This window comes from Chenopodium album, chromosome 11, assembly GCF_948465745.1.
Source record: "Chenopodium album chromosome 11, dcCheAlbu1.1, whole genome shotgun sequence".
NCBI lineage: Eukaryota > Viridiplantae > Streptophyta > Magnoliopsida > Caryophyllales > Amaranthaceae > Chenopodium > Chenopodium album.
In genome coordinates this window covers 29,343,249-29,361,512 of record NC_137844.1, presented here as the reverse complement: position 1 = coordinate 29,361,512, position 18,264 = coordinate 29,343,249, and the positions used below count along the sequence as shown (strand labels likewise).

Below are 18,264 nucleotides of genomic sequence, written 5' to 3'. Positions count from 1 at the left end.
ATGCTTATAGTGTTGGGATTCAAGTTGATTGTGATTAAAGTCTTTACGTGCTTGATTGTTCTTTTATCTTCTTGCAAAGTGCATGTTGTTAGTTGATTAAAGGTGAATCTCTACATGAAACGAAAGTTGATTTAGCTAAGTTCATTTGTATCGATGGTTACTTGATTTTACCTTCCAATATATGGTTCTAATGTGGAAGCATAGAGGCTATGTTAGGAGAAGCCAATTAACTCCGGAAGGTGGCTAGATTGGACTTTTTATATCGATATTCATGCATGTTTAGTTCATTATCGATTTGTTTCTATGCTATTGCGTGTTCAAGTGAAGCCTAAATCTACCCATTCCCCTTGGTGTTTTCGTTATATTGTCTTTAATTCAATTTGCTCTTAGTTTAATCTCTTAGATAATTCCACTCCTTGTTCCGAGATAGCTTAATTGATTAGTAGTGATTACGGTGTTTAACTTCTCCCTGCGGTTCGACCCTTTGCTTACCTTATACTTGTATCAGGTTTGTTTAGGTTTTATAAATTTTATTTGATTTAGGGATAGGCATTTGATGACGTGTTTATTTCCCTTTGTCTAATTGGCGCCGTTGTTGGGGAAACGGTTTCCATTGTTATTTCATTGCTTTATTGGGACTATCTCACCTTTTATTTGCTAGTGCAAGAGCAAGGAGTAGAAACTCCCATACCCCTAAAAGAGAGGGAGTGTACAAAGAAGAAGATACTCCGCCTTCTTCACCCTCAAGTGAAGACGTAGGTAGTCCTAGTTGCTCACCAAGTTCGAAAATCAATCCTTTTTCTACCTTTGACTTTGAGAGTTTGAAACCACCCAAAATGGGAGAGAATACGCCTTTGAGTCGTCTTGGGGCTCCCGAAGCCTTTAGAGCGCAAAGTGGAATCCAAGCTCCCAACTCAAGCCAATAATTTCGAAATCAAGCCTAATTTGATTGCCTTGATAGAACGGAAACAATTTTCGGGTGGGAAGTATGAGAGCCCTCATGAACGCCTAAAAGAATTCGAGAAGTATTGTGATACAATAAAAGCCAATGGGGTGACTCAAGAATACATTCGACTCAAGACGTTCCCGTTCTCTTTAATTGGGAAACGTTTAGAATGGCCAGAGAAGGAGATGCCCCCAAACTCTCTCTCAACTTGGGAACAAGTTACCACGGCATGCTTGAGAAGGTTCTATAATCATAGAAAAATCGCCAAACCTCGATCTTTGATTCAAGGCTTCCGCCAAAAGAGTGGAGAGTTCCTAAGTGCGGCCTGGGAACGATACAAAGAACTCCAATGCCAATGTCCACATCATGGAATACCTTAGTATCAACTCATTCACACATTCTATGGTGGTCTCTCACCTCAAGGAAGAACAAGCTTAGATGCCGGAGCCGGTGGCCCAATCATGAACAAAGGAGAAGATGAGGTGGAACAAATCATAGAGGAGGCCACAAAGCATTATGAAGATTGGTATGAAGGAGATAGGGATGCTACATCTAGCAAGGGTGTTTATGCTTTAGAGAAAGCTAACGCAATCAACAACCTCTCCACCCAAATGTCCAAGATGACCAAGTAAATGGATGAGCTAATGAAAGAGAGATCCAATCCTCAAAGGAACACCTCTCTTCTAACCAAGGGAGGCAATGGTATGAACACCCCTTCTTCTTCTTCTTAAAATTCAATGCCTCATGGATGTATGTTTTGTGCTAATTGTGAAAGCTATGATCATGATACCTCTCAATGTGTATATTGTTGTGAAGTCCAACCCCCTCCCCAAGAACTTGATGATAATGTGGAAGATGTTAATGCTATGAATTTTGCTCCTCTAATGGGGAATATGGGGAACATGAGGCCAAATTCCAATCAAATGGGGAATTGGAATAAAAGTGGAAAACGTGGTTGGAACCAAAGTGGTGGTGGTTATGATAACCAATATCATGGTGGGGGAGGCCTTCCAATTTCAATGGAAGAGGCTACTCTAACCAAAGAGGGTATGATAATCAAAACCAACAACCTAACTCTTGATACTATGACCATCAAAATCAAAATTTTGGTGATCAAAATAACATGGGAAACAATCAACAAAGTAATGTTCCTAACCAAGGCACCGGAGGCAATAGGGGTCAATATGTCTCTAACTATGCCCAAACTAATAGGCCTCCGGGTTTCCATCAACCCCAACTTCCCCCACCTCAACAACCTCTTCAACTTGAAGCTCCTCCAAATGATCCCGTGATGGCTAAACTAGATGCCTTATTAAAATTGCGTGAAGAGGATCAAAGGAGGCATGAAGAGTAACAAAGGAGATAAGAAGAGGATAAAAAAAGAAGCAATGCTCATATGAAAATACTTGAAACTCAAATAGCTCAACTTGCTTCTAATTCATCCCCTTCTTCTTCTTCTTCCACCATTCCAAGTCAAGGAGTCAACCCAAAACCTTTGTATGCCGTGACAACTAGGAGTGGGAAGGTAGTAGGGAGTAACCCTGTAGTGGAGGAAGAGCCTCAAGAAGAAGTGGAGCTAGAGAATGAGGGTGAGAGAGCCAATGAGCCATTGAGTGTTGAGAAAAAAAAGGATGTTGAGGTGCCAAAGGAGAAGGAAGTTACCCCCTTGCCCCTAAATCGCCAACCTAGAGAGGAAAAGCTACCCTTTCCACAACTATTTGTGAGAGTTAAACTTGATGCCCAATTTGGGACGTTTTTGGATGTGATAAAAATTTGCATGTTTCTCTTCCTTTTGTTGATGCTATAAAAAAATGCCCCACTATTCCAAGTTCTTGAAAGACCTCTTGAGTGGGAGAAGGGAGTGTGAAACGGTGAACATAACCGCAAATTGTAGTGCCATCCTTTCCAACAAGAAGTTGATGAGTTGAAGCAAAACATGAATAACCTAACTGAGATGTTGAAGGCCCTCGTTCTTCAAGTTAACGATTCTAGCAAGCAACGACGGCTTGAGCACATAGAAGAGAGCCTTATAAAAGTTTCAAACGATTATAAGTATCAAGGAATTAGCTCGCAAGGGATCTTAGTGGACAAGAAACTTCTTCCGTAGAAGTTCAATGCCAATGACATCCCTAAATTCAAGCCTGCCGACAATCCTTATTTTCATTTAAGAGCTTTCAAGACTATAATGAACATTAAGGCATTTGATAAGTAGGAATTTCCTTTGCTATTCTCACTATCCCTTGAAACCGTTTGTCAACAATGGTTTTTCTCCTTAGATAAAGAGAAAGTTGCCTCTTGGGAAACCATTACAAACGCTTTCATTGATAGGTACAAATGCAACATTCAAGTTGAAACAGACCATAGACAACTTGAGATGTTGAAACAAAAGGAAAACGAAGGATTTACCTCTTTCTTCAACAAGTGGAGGGGAACTTCCCCTAATATGGTAGAGGTTCCTACTGAAAAAGAGTCCGTAAGGATGTTCATCAAGAACCTTCAAGAGAAGTATTCAAAGAATTTAAAATACCAACACTACCTGAATACTTTCAAGGTCGTCTATAACATAGCCATTGACATTTAAGATGACCTTGCAAAACAAAAAGCTACTAACAATAGTAACAACAGTGGCTGGAAAGGAAAGAAGAACGACAATCCTTCTTCCAAAAACACCTATTCTAGTAACAATGTTAGTACCTTTGACCTTAACAATGTCTTAGCCATGGATAATCAAGGACCTAAAAAGAAACCTAAAAGAGAATTCACACCCATTGAAATGACCTATGATATTGCTTTTCATCGTCTCTATGATCGAGGATTAATCAAACCTATTTTCCCTACTGAAGATCCCACGCCAGAAAAGCAATCTTCGAGATGGAATCCTAACTCTTATTGCAAGTACCATCGAGGAAATGGTCATACCACAGATGAATGTTACAGATTTCAAAATCTCATTCAAGATTTCATAGATGAAAACAAGATTCCGTTGCCTCTAGCTGGCAAGAAGATCGAGTTATGATAAAGTAAAAGATACAAGACAAGCTTCAATGACAAGATTTCGTGAATTCTTTTCTTCTTTTTGATTTCCCCTTCCCCGATAAGTCTAGCATAGGCACCTTTTGTCTTCCTTAGATTTATTCCATAGGTTTTTCTTTTTCCTTTAATAAAATGAACATTTCTTTTCTTGCATATGATCATTGCATTGCATCATAAAAAAAATATTACCGGACTAAGCATAAGGTATACTAATGATTCGAGGAACTCCTTGTAGCCATATCTATCACTTTCACCTTTCAAAAATACAATCCTTTCTTGGCAAAACACTTTGAGCCTCGTCTAATGATATAACTTTCTTTTTCCAATCCACATCTACCTAACCTTGGGACGGGATGGTGTGCAACTTATGCAATTTACAAATAAAAGCTCGAGTGATTTCAAAAAAAAAAATAGCAAAAAAAAAAAAATTAAAGTGTGCAAAAGGGCAAGTTTTCCAATGTCTTTGATATAATCATATTTTTGATAAGAACAAGTCTCAGATTATGTCTTTTATCGAGTGTTCGGTACCGTACCAGAGAAACATGAATGCCAAGTGAGTGACAGACCGCATGATCGGGATTGCCCACACTTATTAAAATAAAAAAAATGCAAAAGAAAAAAAAAAAAAAAAGAGAGAGCAAAAATATACATAAAAGAGAGTTCAAAAGTGAAAAACCTCAAGCATACAAATACAAAGGTTCAAAAGCAAGGTTGCACACCTTGGGGGTTATATAGGGTTTTGAGACTTTATCTCCTTTTTATTTAACCTTTAGCCTAACCACGTTACAACCCTTGAAAGACCTCTTTGAGGTATACACACACTTGTGCGATGTTCGGCTAGAGCTACGTTCGGCTTGATTCCTAAGGTATACATAGGCAACCTCACATTAGGCTATAATGCATTTACATTCATATTTTCATTCATACATGATCATAAAAAAGGATCTCCAATGCACATCCCTATCTATTTAGAGCTAGATTTGGGTGTTCGATCCATACATCATTAGCCTACCCAGCCTAAGAGTCACCATTATTTGACTCTTCTCAAAATATATTCCACACTTAGCCTTTGCGGCCAAACTTTAGTGTCACTTTCACACACATCACAAATACTTGACCAAATAATCTTTTCTTTATTAACCTTTTGGCCATGAAATCTTAACACAATGTTGAAGCATGCCTTGTCATATCAAGGTCAGTCACTATCATAATCATCATTACATCACAATGTATGAAGTACTTAGCCTTCGTGCCTAAGTTATCCAAATACTTTCATCATGGAGTCATCAACTGAGATAGCCTAGGATGCTATAATTCTTGCACCATGAGATACAACATCGACTCATACATTGACTAAGCTAATTCAACATGCACCATCAAAGACTCAAAAACTTCACTTTTTCTTTTCACGTCATTCTTTTTCGGAAGAAAGTCAGTACCCTCCACCAAAATGACAGAATATTTTTGTTTTTCAGCATTTTTGAGTCACACGGCACAATCACAATACCATGCACACACGAGTCATGTACACATTGAGTCATGTCATGTCATCAAATCGAGTTAAGTTTACGAACATGAGTCATATAGACTTTGAGTCATGTCGGGCTATCACATCGAGTCAATTTGAGTACGCCGAGTTACACATCGAGTCAAGTAGAAATGTAAAGTCTTACACAATGAGTTAAGTAACACCAAACCTTGTGTCAACCTTAAGAAAATCAACTGTCAAGGTCCTTTGGCAAAATTTAATCTCTTTTACAAGGCTTAAGAACATATTCTTCGAAACGACAATTTTTCCAAGATTGGATTGTCATCTCTAACTGACAATGTTTCCAAGAGTGGATTGTCGAGCATCTTCATCAAACGGCAATTTTTCCAAGATTTGATTGTCGCCTTTGACAATGCTTCCAAGCGTGAATTGTCCTGCTCCTTCTCTATTTGGCAAGTTTTTCCAAGATCGGATTGTCATACATTCATCAAATCTTCGACAATTTTTCTAAGATTGGATTGTCATCTCAAACTGGCAATGTTTCCAAGCATGGATTGTCGTCCTCCTTCTCCATTTGGCAAATTTTTCCAATGTTCGGATTGTCATCAAATCCTTGGCAATTTTTCTGAGATTGGATTGCCATACACCAAGTTCCCTATGGAAAAATTTCCCAAAGGATTGTCGTAGGTCTTTATTCAACTTAATATTTCGGCAAAGGTTCCTCAAGCGTGGATTGTCATTCATCTCAGTAGTGGCAAATTTTCCCGAAGTGGATTGTCGATCGACTCTTTTTTCCAAATGTTCCTAGACGCAGATTGTCAATATGATTGTTGCAATATTCTCCTAAAAAGATTGTCGCATACCATTGGCAAATTTCCAAGGCGGATTGCTTTCAAGAGTTATGTTCCAAGGCTTAGATTGTGGATTGTAGCAAAGTTCTTATGACAGATTGTTATGCAACATTGGCAACTTTTTCCCAAATTTGATTTTGGCAAATTTACCGGGATACGGATTGTTGTTTCATCGTAGCAACATTTCCTAGGATGGATTGTTACGCGGCATTGACAACTTTTTCTAAACCGGATTGTCGCTTATCCTTCAAGAGTTGTGTGTGACAACTGTTCCTAAAGAAAAAGAGGCTTGTCACCACCACCGAAGTACGCATTCGACAAAACGAAGCAACAGAAAACTAAGGATCACAAGGTATCGAGGTCTTTGGCAACGTTTCCTCGGATGTGGAGGATGGTTGTCACAAACAACTGAAGATGACTACAAGAAGAGTCACCTTCAACGACGTTTCCTAGGATGTGGAGGGTTGTCATAAGCAACTGAAGATGACTACAAGAAAGTCATCTTCAACAATGTTCCCTAGCCTGTGGAGATTAGTCACGAAAAAGGGAGATGGCTACAAGCAAAGTTATCTCTGGCTATGTTCCCTAGCTTGCGGAAGATGGTCACAAAACAGCAAAAGATCGCTATAAGTGGAGCAATCTTCGATGGTGTTCCCTAGCTTGCCAAGGACTATCACAGCGAAAAAAAATGAAGACAGCTAAAAGCGGAGCAGTTTTCAGGCGATATCCCCTAGCTTGAGGAAGGTCGTCATGAATGCAGCAATAAATCGGTTACCCTAGAGACGCGTACTCGACGGTGCAAGATACACGTTTCTAACTCTTTTATCCGTTTTAACTAACGCTAGATTCAGATATTAGCATTACAAGAATGATTTAGGATCGCTGAACGTTCTGAATCATTCTTCATCCCTATCGCTACTTTGACTTTTGTTTTCGAAACTTACATTTCTCCAAACTCAGTCAAAAAGGGGGCTTCAATAGACACCTAATTGTGTCTCCCCAAAAACCAAATCCAGTGATGAATATCTTTTACGTCATTGATTATCAAACAAGATGAAATGTGAAAGAGTCTCGTGATGCATCTGTTTTTAATAAAAATTATTTCTTTTCGTACCTTATTTATGGAAAATGTCCAGTCAAATTTAGCTTGTTCCATGATATGGTCCAATAATAGTGTAGATGGATGGGGCTCAAAAAGAGCTTTCCAACGATATATTATAAGTCCAATTCCGATGAATAATGAGGAAGTTATGGCCAAAATACTAAATTAGGCCCAAAATGGTTTTATATATAGCCCAATGATCAAATGGAGGGCCCATTAATTGTTACTCCTAAAGTTATTAGGATTGACTTTAATCTTCTATACTAATCTAGAAGATTATTTTAAGTTCTAATGGAATTAAGATTAATAATTATACTATTATATTTTCTTTAGAAAAGATAAAGAATTTAATTTGGGATAAAATGAATATTTTAATGATAAACGGATCTTAAATCAATGATGGACACGGAGTCTAATCATCTAATTATATTAGGGGAAGGACTCCGTACAGCTGTTGTATCGTAGCTGCACCATCGCGCTGCGAGGAGTCTATCGCAGCGCGATAGGCTTATCACATAGCAATAGGCACCTCATTTGGAGTGTGAGAGTGTTTTTGAGAATGATGTGGGCCAAGGGTGTGAAGGCGAGGAGAGATTTTCTTGTAATGAGAGGATTTTTGAGGATTTTGATCCTTTTCATTCCCCATTTGAGCTTAAATGCCATCCTTCCTCTTATTCACCCCCTTTGAGAGCTTCCCATGGTGAGGATATGAGTAAGCCATCTTCATGTTTGAATGAGGGAGTTCATGAGGATGATGATGATGAGTTTGAGCAATCAAGAGAGATTGAGAGTCCCTTGAGTGGTGGTGGAAGAGTTGTGAATGAAGAAAATGTCGATTTTGTGGATTCCAACCCCCTTCCCCATCTTGATGAGTCTAGCTTGCATGTTTGTGACCCTTCTATCCATGAGTCTTTGGGTTCTTTTGAGGTTATGGCTAGTATGTTCATTGAAGGTGTAACAAAGCATTATAGCCTTTTAACAGAGTTCATTGGCAATGCTTCATGGGAAAGGGATGAGTTTGAGAGAAACCTTTATCCTTTCATGCATGGTTTTGAGACTCTAGGCTTTGAGGATCTTGAGGGATTTGTTGTTCATCGTTGTGATAGAGAGGAGGATGAGGTTGTTTCTATTGGAGAGTTTTTGTTCGAGAGAGATGCGAGTCATGAGTGTTCTTTTGAGGATTCTATGATTGATTTTCATACCCTCATTGGTGATGTGAGGCTTTGTGAGACCATTGTTTCTCCTCTCCTTCCTCATGTCCCTTTCTCAAGGAAATTCGACCATATCCCCTACTATCCCATGTTCCTCCCCTCTTTTGTCTTAAAGCCTATTGAGGATCCTCTCTTCTTTAATGAGACTCTTCCTTCTCATCCTCCTATTGTTGAGGAAATGGGTGATTGTGCCACCAAAAATATTTTGAGGAGAGTTTGCCTTATTTTTCTTCTTCTTTCTCTTCTTATTTTCTTGAATTTTCTTTTAATTTTTCTTCCTTCTTTTGGCATCTTCCTCCTCACTTACGAGCAATAATCTTGTTGCACGTCCTCCTTCCGTCATTTGCCTACTTGTTATCATACGAAATGTGTAGTAGTGCATTTGATAAGCTCTTGCGTTCGTTGCAATATTATTTACTAGAGCGGTCTCGCTTGGACGTTAAACAAGCCTTTCTCGGGAAGTAACCCGAGGTGTTTATTGCTTTCATTTTCTTTTCTTTTTAGATTAGATTTTCTCTCATGGAAATGTTTGTGTGCCTTTTGCTAGGTACATGACTTAATATACACTTATGCATTGGTTTGGATCAAGAATCAAGGAAGTTTGATGCCTATTTTTGCTAGCATATGGAAATCGAGATTCAATTCAAGAAGAAATCGGCTTTGAAAGGTTAAATTGGTTCATTTGCGGGTATTTACACCCACCTATGTCCGGTAATATATTTCTTAGCCCTTTCTCTAATGGTTGGTGACTCGTTGGACGTGTGTTGGTTTGTTGGATTGATTTATTTCTTTTCCCCTCCCATGGATTATTTGGTTTATGTTTGAGTATATTGTCTCATTCAAGCTTGGGGGAGGGTATTCTATCATGCTTTGGTGGGATGTTGATTCATTTATGCCATGCACTTGAGTATATGCATTTCCATGTCTTTTCTTATATTTTGAAAAGTCCAAAAAGATTTTTGTTTACTTTCAAGGTATTTGGCAAAATGTGTTTTGTTTATTCTTATTTTGGACATTTTGTTTTGGAATTGCATTCTTGAATGTTTTTCTTCCTAAGTGGTAAATGTATGCACGGTTTGAGAGTGTCTTTGGTTGACTCTAGGATACTATATGCTAAGGTAGTCGGGTTAAGAACTTTTAGGGGTCCATGAAGCCTTAGTTCACGGGAATGTGGTAAGATGGAGTTGCTCTCTATAGTGGATTTGAAACCCTTGGTTGGTATTTGTTTGGTTATAATCCCTTGTGAGCTTCATTTGTTCTAGCCTTCATCACCTTATTGAGCGGCAATTTAGGATCCTTGGTTATGCATGTCTTAATCCTTGTTTTGACCTCTAGCTCCCAAAATCGTGACCGAGCCACTCTAGGGGAGGAAAAGGGCACATTTTCTCATTTTTCTTTATCTTCTTTTTATTTTGTTACAAATTTGGTTTTCTATTTTGCATCAACCTACTTATTAACCAATTTGAGCCTAATGTTTCTCGCTCTTGTTTAAACCACGTTACAAACCTAATGGCCTATGTTTACCAACCCTCTTAGTTAGTGAAGCATTGGCATGTGAGGTTTGAGTTTTTTTTGTGTGTTGATCATGAGCAAGAAAACTTTGTGAATTGGTTGAAGTAAGGTCTTGAAAGTTGAGCTTGAGCTTGAAATGAATATGCAAAAAAGTATGAGAAGAAAGATGCAATTTAAGAAAATCAAATGAAGTTTCAAGAAAAAGCCGTCCATGATTTAAAAAAGGCAAGGACACCAAAAAAAAAAAAAAAAGAGAGAGAATAAGAAACAAAAAACACAAATATATTTTAGTTTGGTTTCGTTTTCTACCCTAGTTTAAGCATTGAGGACAATGCTTCGTTCAAGCTTGGGGGGGGGGGGGGGGGAGCGTTCCTTCATTTCTTTTGTATATATTGTGTGGTAGTGTTGAGTAAGCTTGGGGGAGATGGCATTATTGGTATTTTTGTTTGATATTTTGTGACTTCTTGAGTTTGTTTTTTAGAGTAGGCCACTCTTTTGCTTCACTTAGGAAATATCACCAAAATTTTCAAATTTTTACCCCGCCTTAACCCTTAGCCTTACGTTACAACCAATAAAAGACCCTTAGACTTTAGTGGGGTTAGGTCAAAGAACGGTGGAGGGAGATAGACTCAAACCTATGGAGAAAGTATGCATAGTTGAGATGTCGGGATTACCTTCTCAAAGTTTTTCATTTCTTTATCTTTTTCCGATTCCTTCGTGGAATCATGAGAAGCTAGCTTAAGGGTTGATTTGAAGCTAGTGGAGAGAACGCGGCCTGATTGGTTGGGGCTAGGGTGGATTGAGTCCTCATTAGTTCTCTATGCTTAGCATATGTTATGTTTCAATCAACCATTGACATCTTAGAACGTGCATACATTTGTCTATTTAGAAAGGTTTGCATTCATTGGTGCTTGTTCCTATCTCTTGTCCAAATATGAACTTGTGTTTTGCTTTCTCTTTTTATGTTTCTTTTTCATTTATTTTTATTGCCTTGCCTTGGTTTTTATTTAGAGTTGTGGGTTAAACTCTTAGGACACCCTCACGAGAGCACACTCGTCCTCTAGGGCGATCTAGGGGTTTAAAGGGCTTGTCATTAGTTGCTAAAAGTGACCGTGATTCCTACGAAAGTGAGTTAGTGTACATTCTTGTCTCCTTTAGTGTTCTAGCTTTGCTTGAATAAATCATTCTCCTTCTCCCGTGTTTCATGTTAATTTGCTCGAGGACGAGCAAAAGGTAAGCATGGGGGAGTTTGATAAGTGACTTTTATGTCACTTTTAGGGTGTTTATTGAGTCGTTTTCCGGCTTATTTTCCAATAATTTCACCCTTTTATCCTTTATTTCTATTATTTTATTATTCTCGTCTTTTATCTTTATTTTGAGTATTTTTGCTTTTTTTTTAATTAGTTTTTAGTTTATCCAATAATTTGATGAGTGACATTTATGTCACTCCTAGGATAGTGTTTATGCCTTGTTTTAGCTTGTCTTAGGGTGTTTTGTTCAAATAATGCATGCATACATGTCTCGATGTGTTTAAAATGAAATCGCGTATATTCTTGAATGCTTGCCTTCATTGCGTGTTTGTACCGTTCCCTATACCTTATTGCTTCCCTTGGTGTTTGTGCTTAGGTATTTGAAGTCTTGGATTGCTAAGAAGAAGCCAAGGAAGCATGAGAGAAGAATTGAAGAAAGCAAGGTGCAAGGGCGCGCATAATGTGCGGGCGCGCAGCCCTGTGAGAACCTGCGCAAAATTGGCGAAATTGCAGAATCGAGGCAGAAAGTTTTGCGCGGCTTGTGCGCGACATGTGCACGGGCGCACACCCACACCGCGCGGGCGCGCAGCTATAGCGCGCGGGCCGCGCAACCCACAAATGCGCGGGCGCGCAGCTACATTGCGCGGGCGCACAGACCGCTGCGAGGGGGCACGCCCGTGCGCACAACTACCATGCGCGGGCGCACAGCGGGTCATGTTCTACGTTTTTGCGCGATTCTTTATATATTGTGGGGCTTGTTTTGTACGGGGAATCTATTATGCTATTTTCTTAGTTAGTTTAGGAGAGCTTCTCTCTCTTAGGGTTAGATTAGGAGTTTTTCTCTCTATTTTAGGAGTAGTTTATAGAGAGAAAGCTTGGATTTTTCATGGAGTTTTTGGGATTTTGAAGAAGCATTTTGTGGATTTTTCCTCTCATAAATTCAATGAGTCTTCCTAACTTTCTCACACCTTTATTGCTTTCATTTATTATTGTTTTTGCTTATTTATTTGTTGTTTTGAGTAGATTAATTAGTTTAGTTATTTGATTCTTGCTTTTATTATTATTTTACCTTGTTTTCCATGTTTTTGTTCATTATGTTAGCTTAGGTTTTGTTCTAGGGAAATGGATGAAGTTTATGTTAATTAATTTAATGATTGATTGTGGTTAGTATGAAATTGTTTCTTGATTATTGTGTATGAACGATGCTTTTATGGATTAGAATCTTTCTAGCTAATTGATTCTATGTTCTTAATTGTATTTTCAATCAATTGCGCGAGAGTGAGTTGGTTGAGAGCCCTAATTCCTCCATACCTTTGCTAGGCTAGTTGCACGAGAGTGAATTAGTTTAGTAGGATAATTAACATGCTTAATTGTGCGAGAGTGAGTTAAATGTGTTAATCGTTCCTAATCGAGGTCATTTTCATCTAATTGTTTGATGTTGTTCACTACAACAATTTGACCCTTGTGCCACAAGTAAAATCGTGGCACAAGTTTAAAATTCCCGTAGCTATGCAATTTTGCCACGAGAATCTTGAAATTTTCTCCCGTGGCACAAGAGGTCGTGGCTAGAAAATTGCCACGGGAAAATAAATGTCGTGGCAAATTTTGAAATTTATGCCACGAGTATTCACGTGGCAAAAATATTCTCTTGCCACAAATACTAACGTGGCTAACACATTATTTGCAACAAATTCTACCGTGGTGACAAACTTTGTTGCCTCAAATATTACCGTAGCTAATAAGCTTCATTACCTCGAATCTGTACTTTGGCTACCAAACTTTGTTGCCATAAATATTACCTTAGCTAACAAAGCTCAAAAAATATATATAAAAAAAAAAGGAAAATTTGCATTTATTTAAGTAAAATTAGTGCAGAATCACATACAAATACACAAAAGTTACAAATTTTATATTATTTGTGTTTAAAATACACTAAAAACTAGATTAATACAATCTATAATTATGTTCGTGTCTTCTACTTTAACTTAACATGATCTGCTGAGCTGAAGTTGATAAGGCCAGAACGTATCAATTTGTTGCTGTTGTTCGAAGCGTAAAACCAGTCAAGTTTAATAGGGGATCTCATATGTGAGCATTTGTGAGACATGATGTGCTGCTAAAGGACATTGGCCCTTCCAGCTCTTCACCGAAGTCCTATAACATCAAACAAAAAAAGCTTTAGCCCATCTGAATAACAATTGTAGCTCTTCAAGCAACCAACAAAGAATATGCAACGGATCTATAACAAAGGCAGCAGCATTTACAACGACAACAAAAGATGCAACATCGGCATCGGCTGCATCAACAACAATAGCTGCAGTGGCTAGCCTCGCTGCATTAACATATTATCTGTGACAATGTTATGCATTCAGAATCATTGATTCTGTAACTCCTCAAAATATATATATATATATATATATATATATATATATATATATATATATATATATATATATATATATATATATATATATATATATATATGTGTGTGTGTGTGTGTGTGTATATATATATGTATGTATGTGTATATATATATATATATGTATATATACATATACACACACACACACACACACACACACACACATATATATATATATATATATATATAATCATTGATTCTGTAATGAAGAAAAAAATCACTAATATAAGTCTGACTTAAGCAGAAGCAACAGGGGGAAGACTGCAGGGTAGCAAGTAGCGTAGGGGGAAAGGCAACAACAGCTAGTAAAGAGGGGAAAAGACACTAGGACAGCAGGCTAGGAGAGAGGGAAAGGCAATAGCTGCCAGCACGGGAAAAAGAAAAATTGAAAAAAAATATATAAAGTCTAAGACTCCTTTTTTTTTTTTGAAATAATATAGTCTAAGACTCCTAGTGAAACTAAACTCTACTAATCACAGGGCAAAAAATTTCCCTTATTTTGTAGCAAATGTTCCTCAAAATCTCCCTTATTCTAGTTAGGTTTACTGAATGGTATATATAAAATGTTCATTATGCTCAAAACTCTTACCTATCACTCTTAAGCATGAAGTGGTAATGGTAAAGGGAATGCTGATGAAGCAGTTGGCTTTAAAGGGAATCTTAATGATGTTGCAGTAGAGAAGACAAGGGCTGGCATGGTACCGCTGTGAGAACCTTGGAGTTGGATTTTCCATGACCCGCTATTGCTTTTTCCTGTCAAGTGTAACAATTTGAATTGAAGTCTAAGCTTGCAACTGATATCCCTTTGTTTAAAATCTGCAGCAATTTCGAATCACCCAACCCAAAGGAGCATACACATATATATAAAAATTGGTTAAACTAGAATATACAAAGTGCCATCAATCATCTAGGACTCATAACCTGATTGACAGGGGAAAAAATGGGATTAAAACCATTCCAAGCAGCAGGGTGCTCTGAACAAAATGGATGATCATAATTTGCTGGCAGTCCTGTTGCTGCTTGAGTCAAGTTCTGATCCTTAAAACACTACACATGGCACTATTTTAAACATTTCGACAAATATTATATCACGCCAAAATTAAATTGAAATGATCTAGGACTTGTCATTGCTCTTCTGTTGGCTCTTGAGCGGTATAAAAATAGGTAGTCTTAAACCTAACTAGATGGGAACATTCCTAATGTAATATGATGTACAGAAGGGGGTGAGGGGTTCACTGACTAAGTGCTTAAGTTAGGCCCAAAATGTCAAGAGATTGTAAAATAACTTAAGGCTCTAATAGATGGTTTGCCTCCAGTTGGCTAATCTGCCATCATAAACTACATCAGGGCCAAAGTAGGGGAGCAAAGATGTAGTCATGTCCCAAATGATTGGCCTTTCAGACAAATTCGTAATTCATTTTTTAAATGCAAAAACGGTTTTCGTAGAGCTGATCTGGTTCATCTACTTCAATATCTACAGCCTAGTTACTTGACATGATCACCTCACCCGCAAAATTAATTTTTATTTTACAATTAGTTGGTGCTAAAAGAGCAATTAGCAAATTTCAATTCTGACTTTAGTGAATTGTTACCACAATCAAATTTCTGTCCGATACGACGATAACTAATATGATAGGTGCAGAACATTATGAGGATCAACTGTAAAAAGGGGGTATATTTCATCTAGGAAGAGACGGTCTACAAGATTAAAATCTACTTATAAGCAACTACTGAACATACAATATTCAAGTTGAGGGTTAAAACGTAACCAATCAAAACTTAACATGTTCAAAAACTAAATCAGATATTGAATCAAGATCAAAACTATACATTGAAATCTTATTCAAATTAGGATCGAACTACACAAATCAATAATAAACTAAAGGCTAAGTTCCACCTAATCGAACCAAATATTTAAGAAAAGGGAGAGTATGAAATTATCAACAATATACACAACAATACTGTAATCTAATGCTAAAATCAAACAAATTTCCACCAGAACACGAAATAAAATCATAACTACAGTCCGAAATCAATCAAATTATAAAACAAATTGAACAATCAACAGAAAAATCCTTTAAAATTGAAATATAAAAATACCTGAGAAGCTTTATTTAGTAGAGACAATATTATCAGCGGGATTGAAGGCCGGATTTAACGAATTACAGAATCCATCTTTCTCTGTCCCCCGCGACAATCAGCGGCCATGGAGGCTGGTTTAATCACCCACTTTGCCATATGCCTAATTGTAGTAGTGGCTTTCCTCTTCGAAACACCGCCATTTTCTTCTTTCTATCTTCTATAGAATGCGGTGGCTTAAGCTTCGGAGCTTTATCAATTTCCATCAGATACATTAAAGGTCGAAAACCCTAACTTACCCAAATCGAAAATAAAAAGGTGAAAATTTATGGTATAGCAAACCTGACAAAATTTTAACCAAAATGGTGGAATTCAAAGTGAGAATACAAAGATTTCATAGGCAAACAGAATAATGAAGAGATTTGATTGATGATTTCAGAGCAAACTAGGGTAGTAGAACAGTAGAAGGCATAAGGATGGAGTTTTTTTGGTTTGATACGGAGGAGTATGAGGGAGTTAAAAAAGTTTTTCCTAAAAAAAACGGAACAACTAACCAAGACCCGTTATTTATGTCTTCCAAAAGAAAAAAAAAAAAAACCTGTTATTTATGTGAGAAAATGTGTTAATAGCTTGTAGTCCATTTTGAAAATAATTACCCATTTTTCAAAAAAGCAAAAGTTAATGAACGTTTTGAGAGCGCTGGATAAACTAGCTAAAAGTAGAAAGATTAAATTAAAATGAACATTAATTACACCGATCGATGGGTAATTTTATTATGCTTTTCTAAATTAATACCACTTTAAGTAATATTTCAAATGCTTATCCAACCCCCTAGGGGCGTTCGTTTTACTAATGTAACTTCCACTTATACAGCTACACTAATTTGTTTCCTACACATACACATATAGTCCATGCATTAGTATGGGTACATTCTAGTATATAAAACTACCAAGTTTCTTCCCAAAATTTTGGTAACACTATTTTATACAATTTTCCGTCCAAAAACTTAACGGTGTTTATTAACTTACCTAAAAAATATCACGTGATATTCCCTTTATACTCTCATTTAATCTCATCACCCATCTCTTTTGATCTGTTATTAGATGCACTGATTTGTGCCTTTAATTATGGTTTTTATTTTTCAAATTTTACTCAGTATAAGTTGTTGCATTTTTCTTTGGTGAGTTTATTAATTTTTCTACTATTGGAGTAGTGGTATTAAATATTTTCAAGTTGAGAAGTTAGAAGTATAGATTAATAGAAAATAAGAAGTGAGAGTGAGGGATAGTTCAAGGGGTTAGAGCTTCCCTCCCGATTCTAAGAGGTTCTAGGATCGATTCTCACCCCCGCCCTTGTGGCTCTCAAAAAAAAAAAAAAAAAAAAAGAAGTCTCACTACTAATTTTGTGGTATAATTAAGTTATTTTCAATGCCATAGAATTAAATATTCTTATAAAAAGCTATTGTATGCTACACTTTTCTCCTTTCACGTGGCATTAGTAGATCTAGCCCCCAAGACAAAAACCACGACATAAGTGTATACTTGCCACAAGAGAACTATTTACCGTGGCGCAAATGTAAAGTTTACCACGGGAAAAAACTACTCATTGCATAAGTGTATATTTGCAACATGAGAATTATTACCCGTGGCACAAGTGTAAAGTTTGTCACGGGGAAAAAGCTACTCGTGGCATAAGTGTTCATTTGCCACGGGAAAATAATTACCCGTGACATAAATATTTCTTCTTATCTAGGCTATGTATTATTGTCCATTTTCCCGTGGCTAGGTGAAATTATGCCACGAATTTTGAATTCCCATGACATAATTCGTGGCACAAGTGATGATTTGTTGTAGTGGTTGAATGCATTGATGTAATTGGATTCCACTTTCCCTAGTTTTAGTTGTTTGCTCTTAGTAGTGTTAAGTTGAGCCTCTCTTTACCTCACAAGCTTTCCTAGTAGTCTAATCAGCATAGATTGATACACTTAGTCCTTTTGGGTTCGACCCTTTACTTACCCCTATACTTGTATTACGGTAGTTTAGGTTTTATAAATTTCTAATTTGATTAGGGGTAGTAGTCCCAACGACACTATCTAACTCCCTATCAGTCACACACTCGGATATGATGGGTATGATAAAGCTGGTTGATGCCCTAAAATATTACATTATCAAGCTGCAACGTGGTACGAGTTGTCGGAGCGGTTCAAACGATGTTTACGAGGTATATTCGCTTGTTTGGTTTCGATGAGTCCGACTCACCACGGAAGAAAACCCAAGCCAAGATTACACAATAATTATAACCATAAAGCATAATTAACTTAAACAACAAGATTAATAGAGAGATTAATACATTTGGCGCATGCTTCGCTC

General features: G+C 37.3%; 1 long non-coding RNA gene and 1 other non-coding gene across 2 annotated transcripts; both read right to left on the bottom strand.

Moving 5' to 3' along the window:
* Window positions 1-1,213: 1,213 nt before the first annotated feature.
* Window positions 1,214-1,319, bottom strand: LOC145569726 (small nucleolar RNA R71). The gene has a single exon (XR_014096268.1). It is a non-coding gene; the product is annotated as a small nucleolar RNA R71 (small nucleolar RNA).
* Window positions 1,320-13,222: 11,903 nt separating this feature from the next.
* LOC145568779 (uncharacterized) lies at window positions 13,223-16,414 on the bottom strand. The gene is made up of 3 exons (XR_014095950.1): window positions 15,917-16,414; window positions 14,406-14,569; window positions 13,223-13,548 (listed from the first exon to the last, which is right to left on the bottom strand). It is a non-coding gene; the product is annotated as an uncharacterized LOC145568779 (long non-coding RNA).
* Window positions 16,415-18,264: the final 1,850 nt, after the last annotated feature.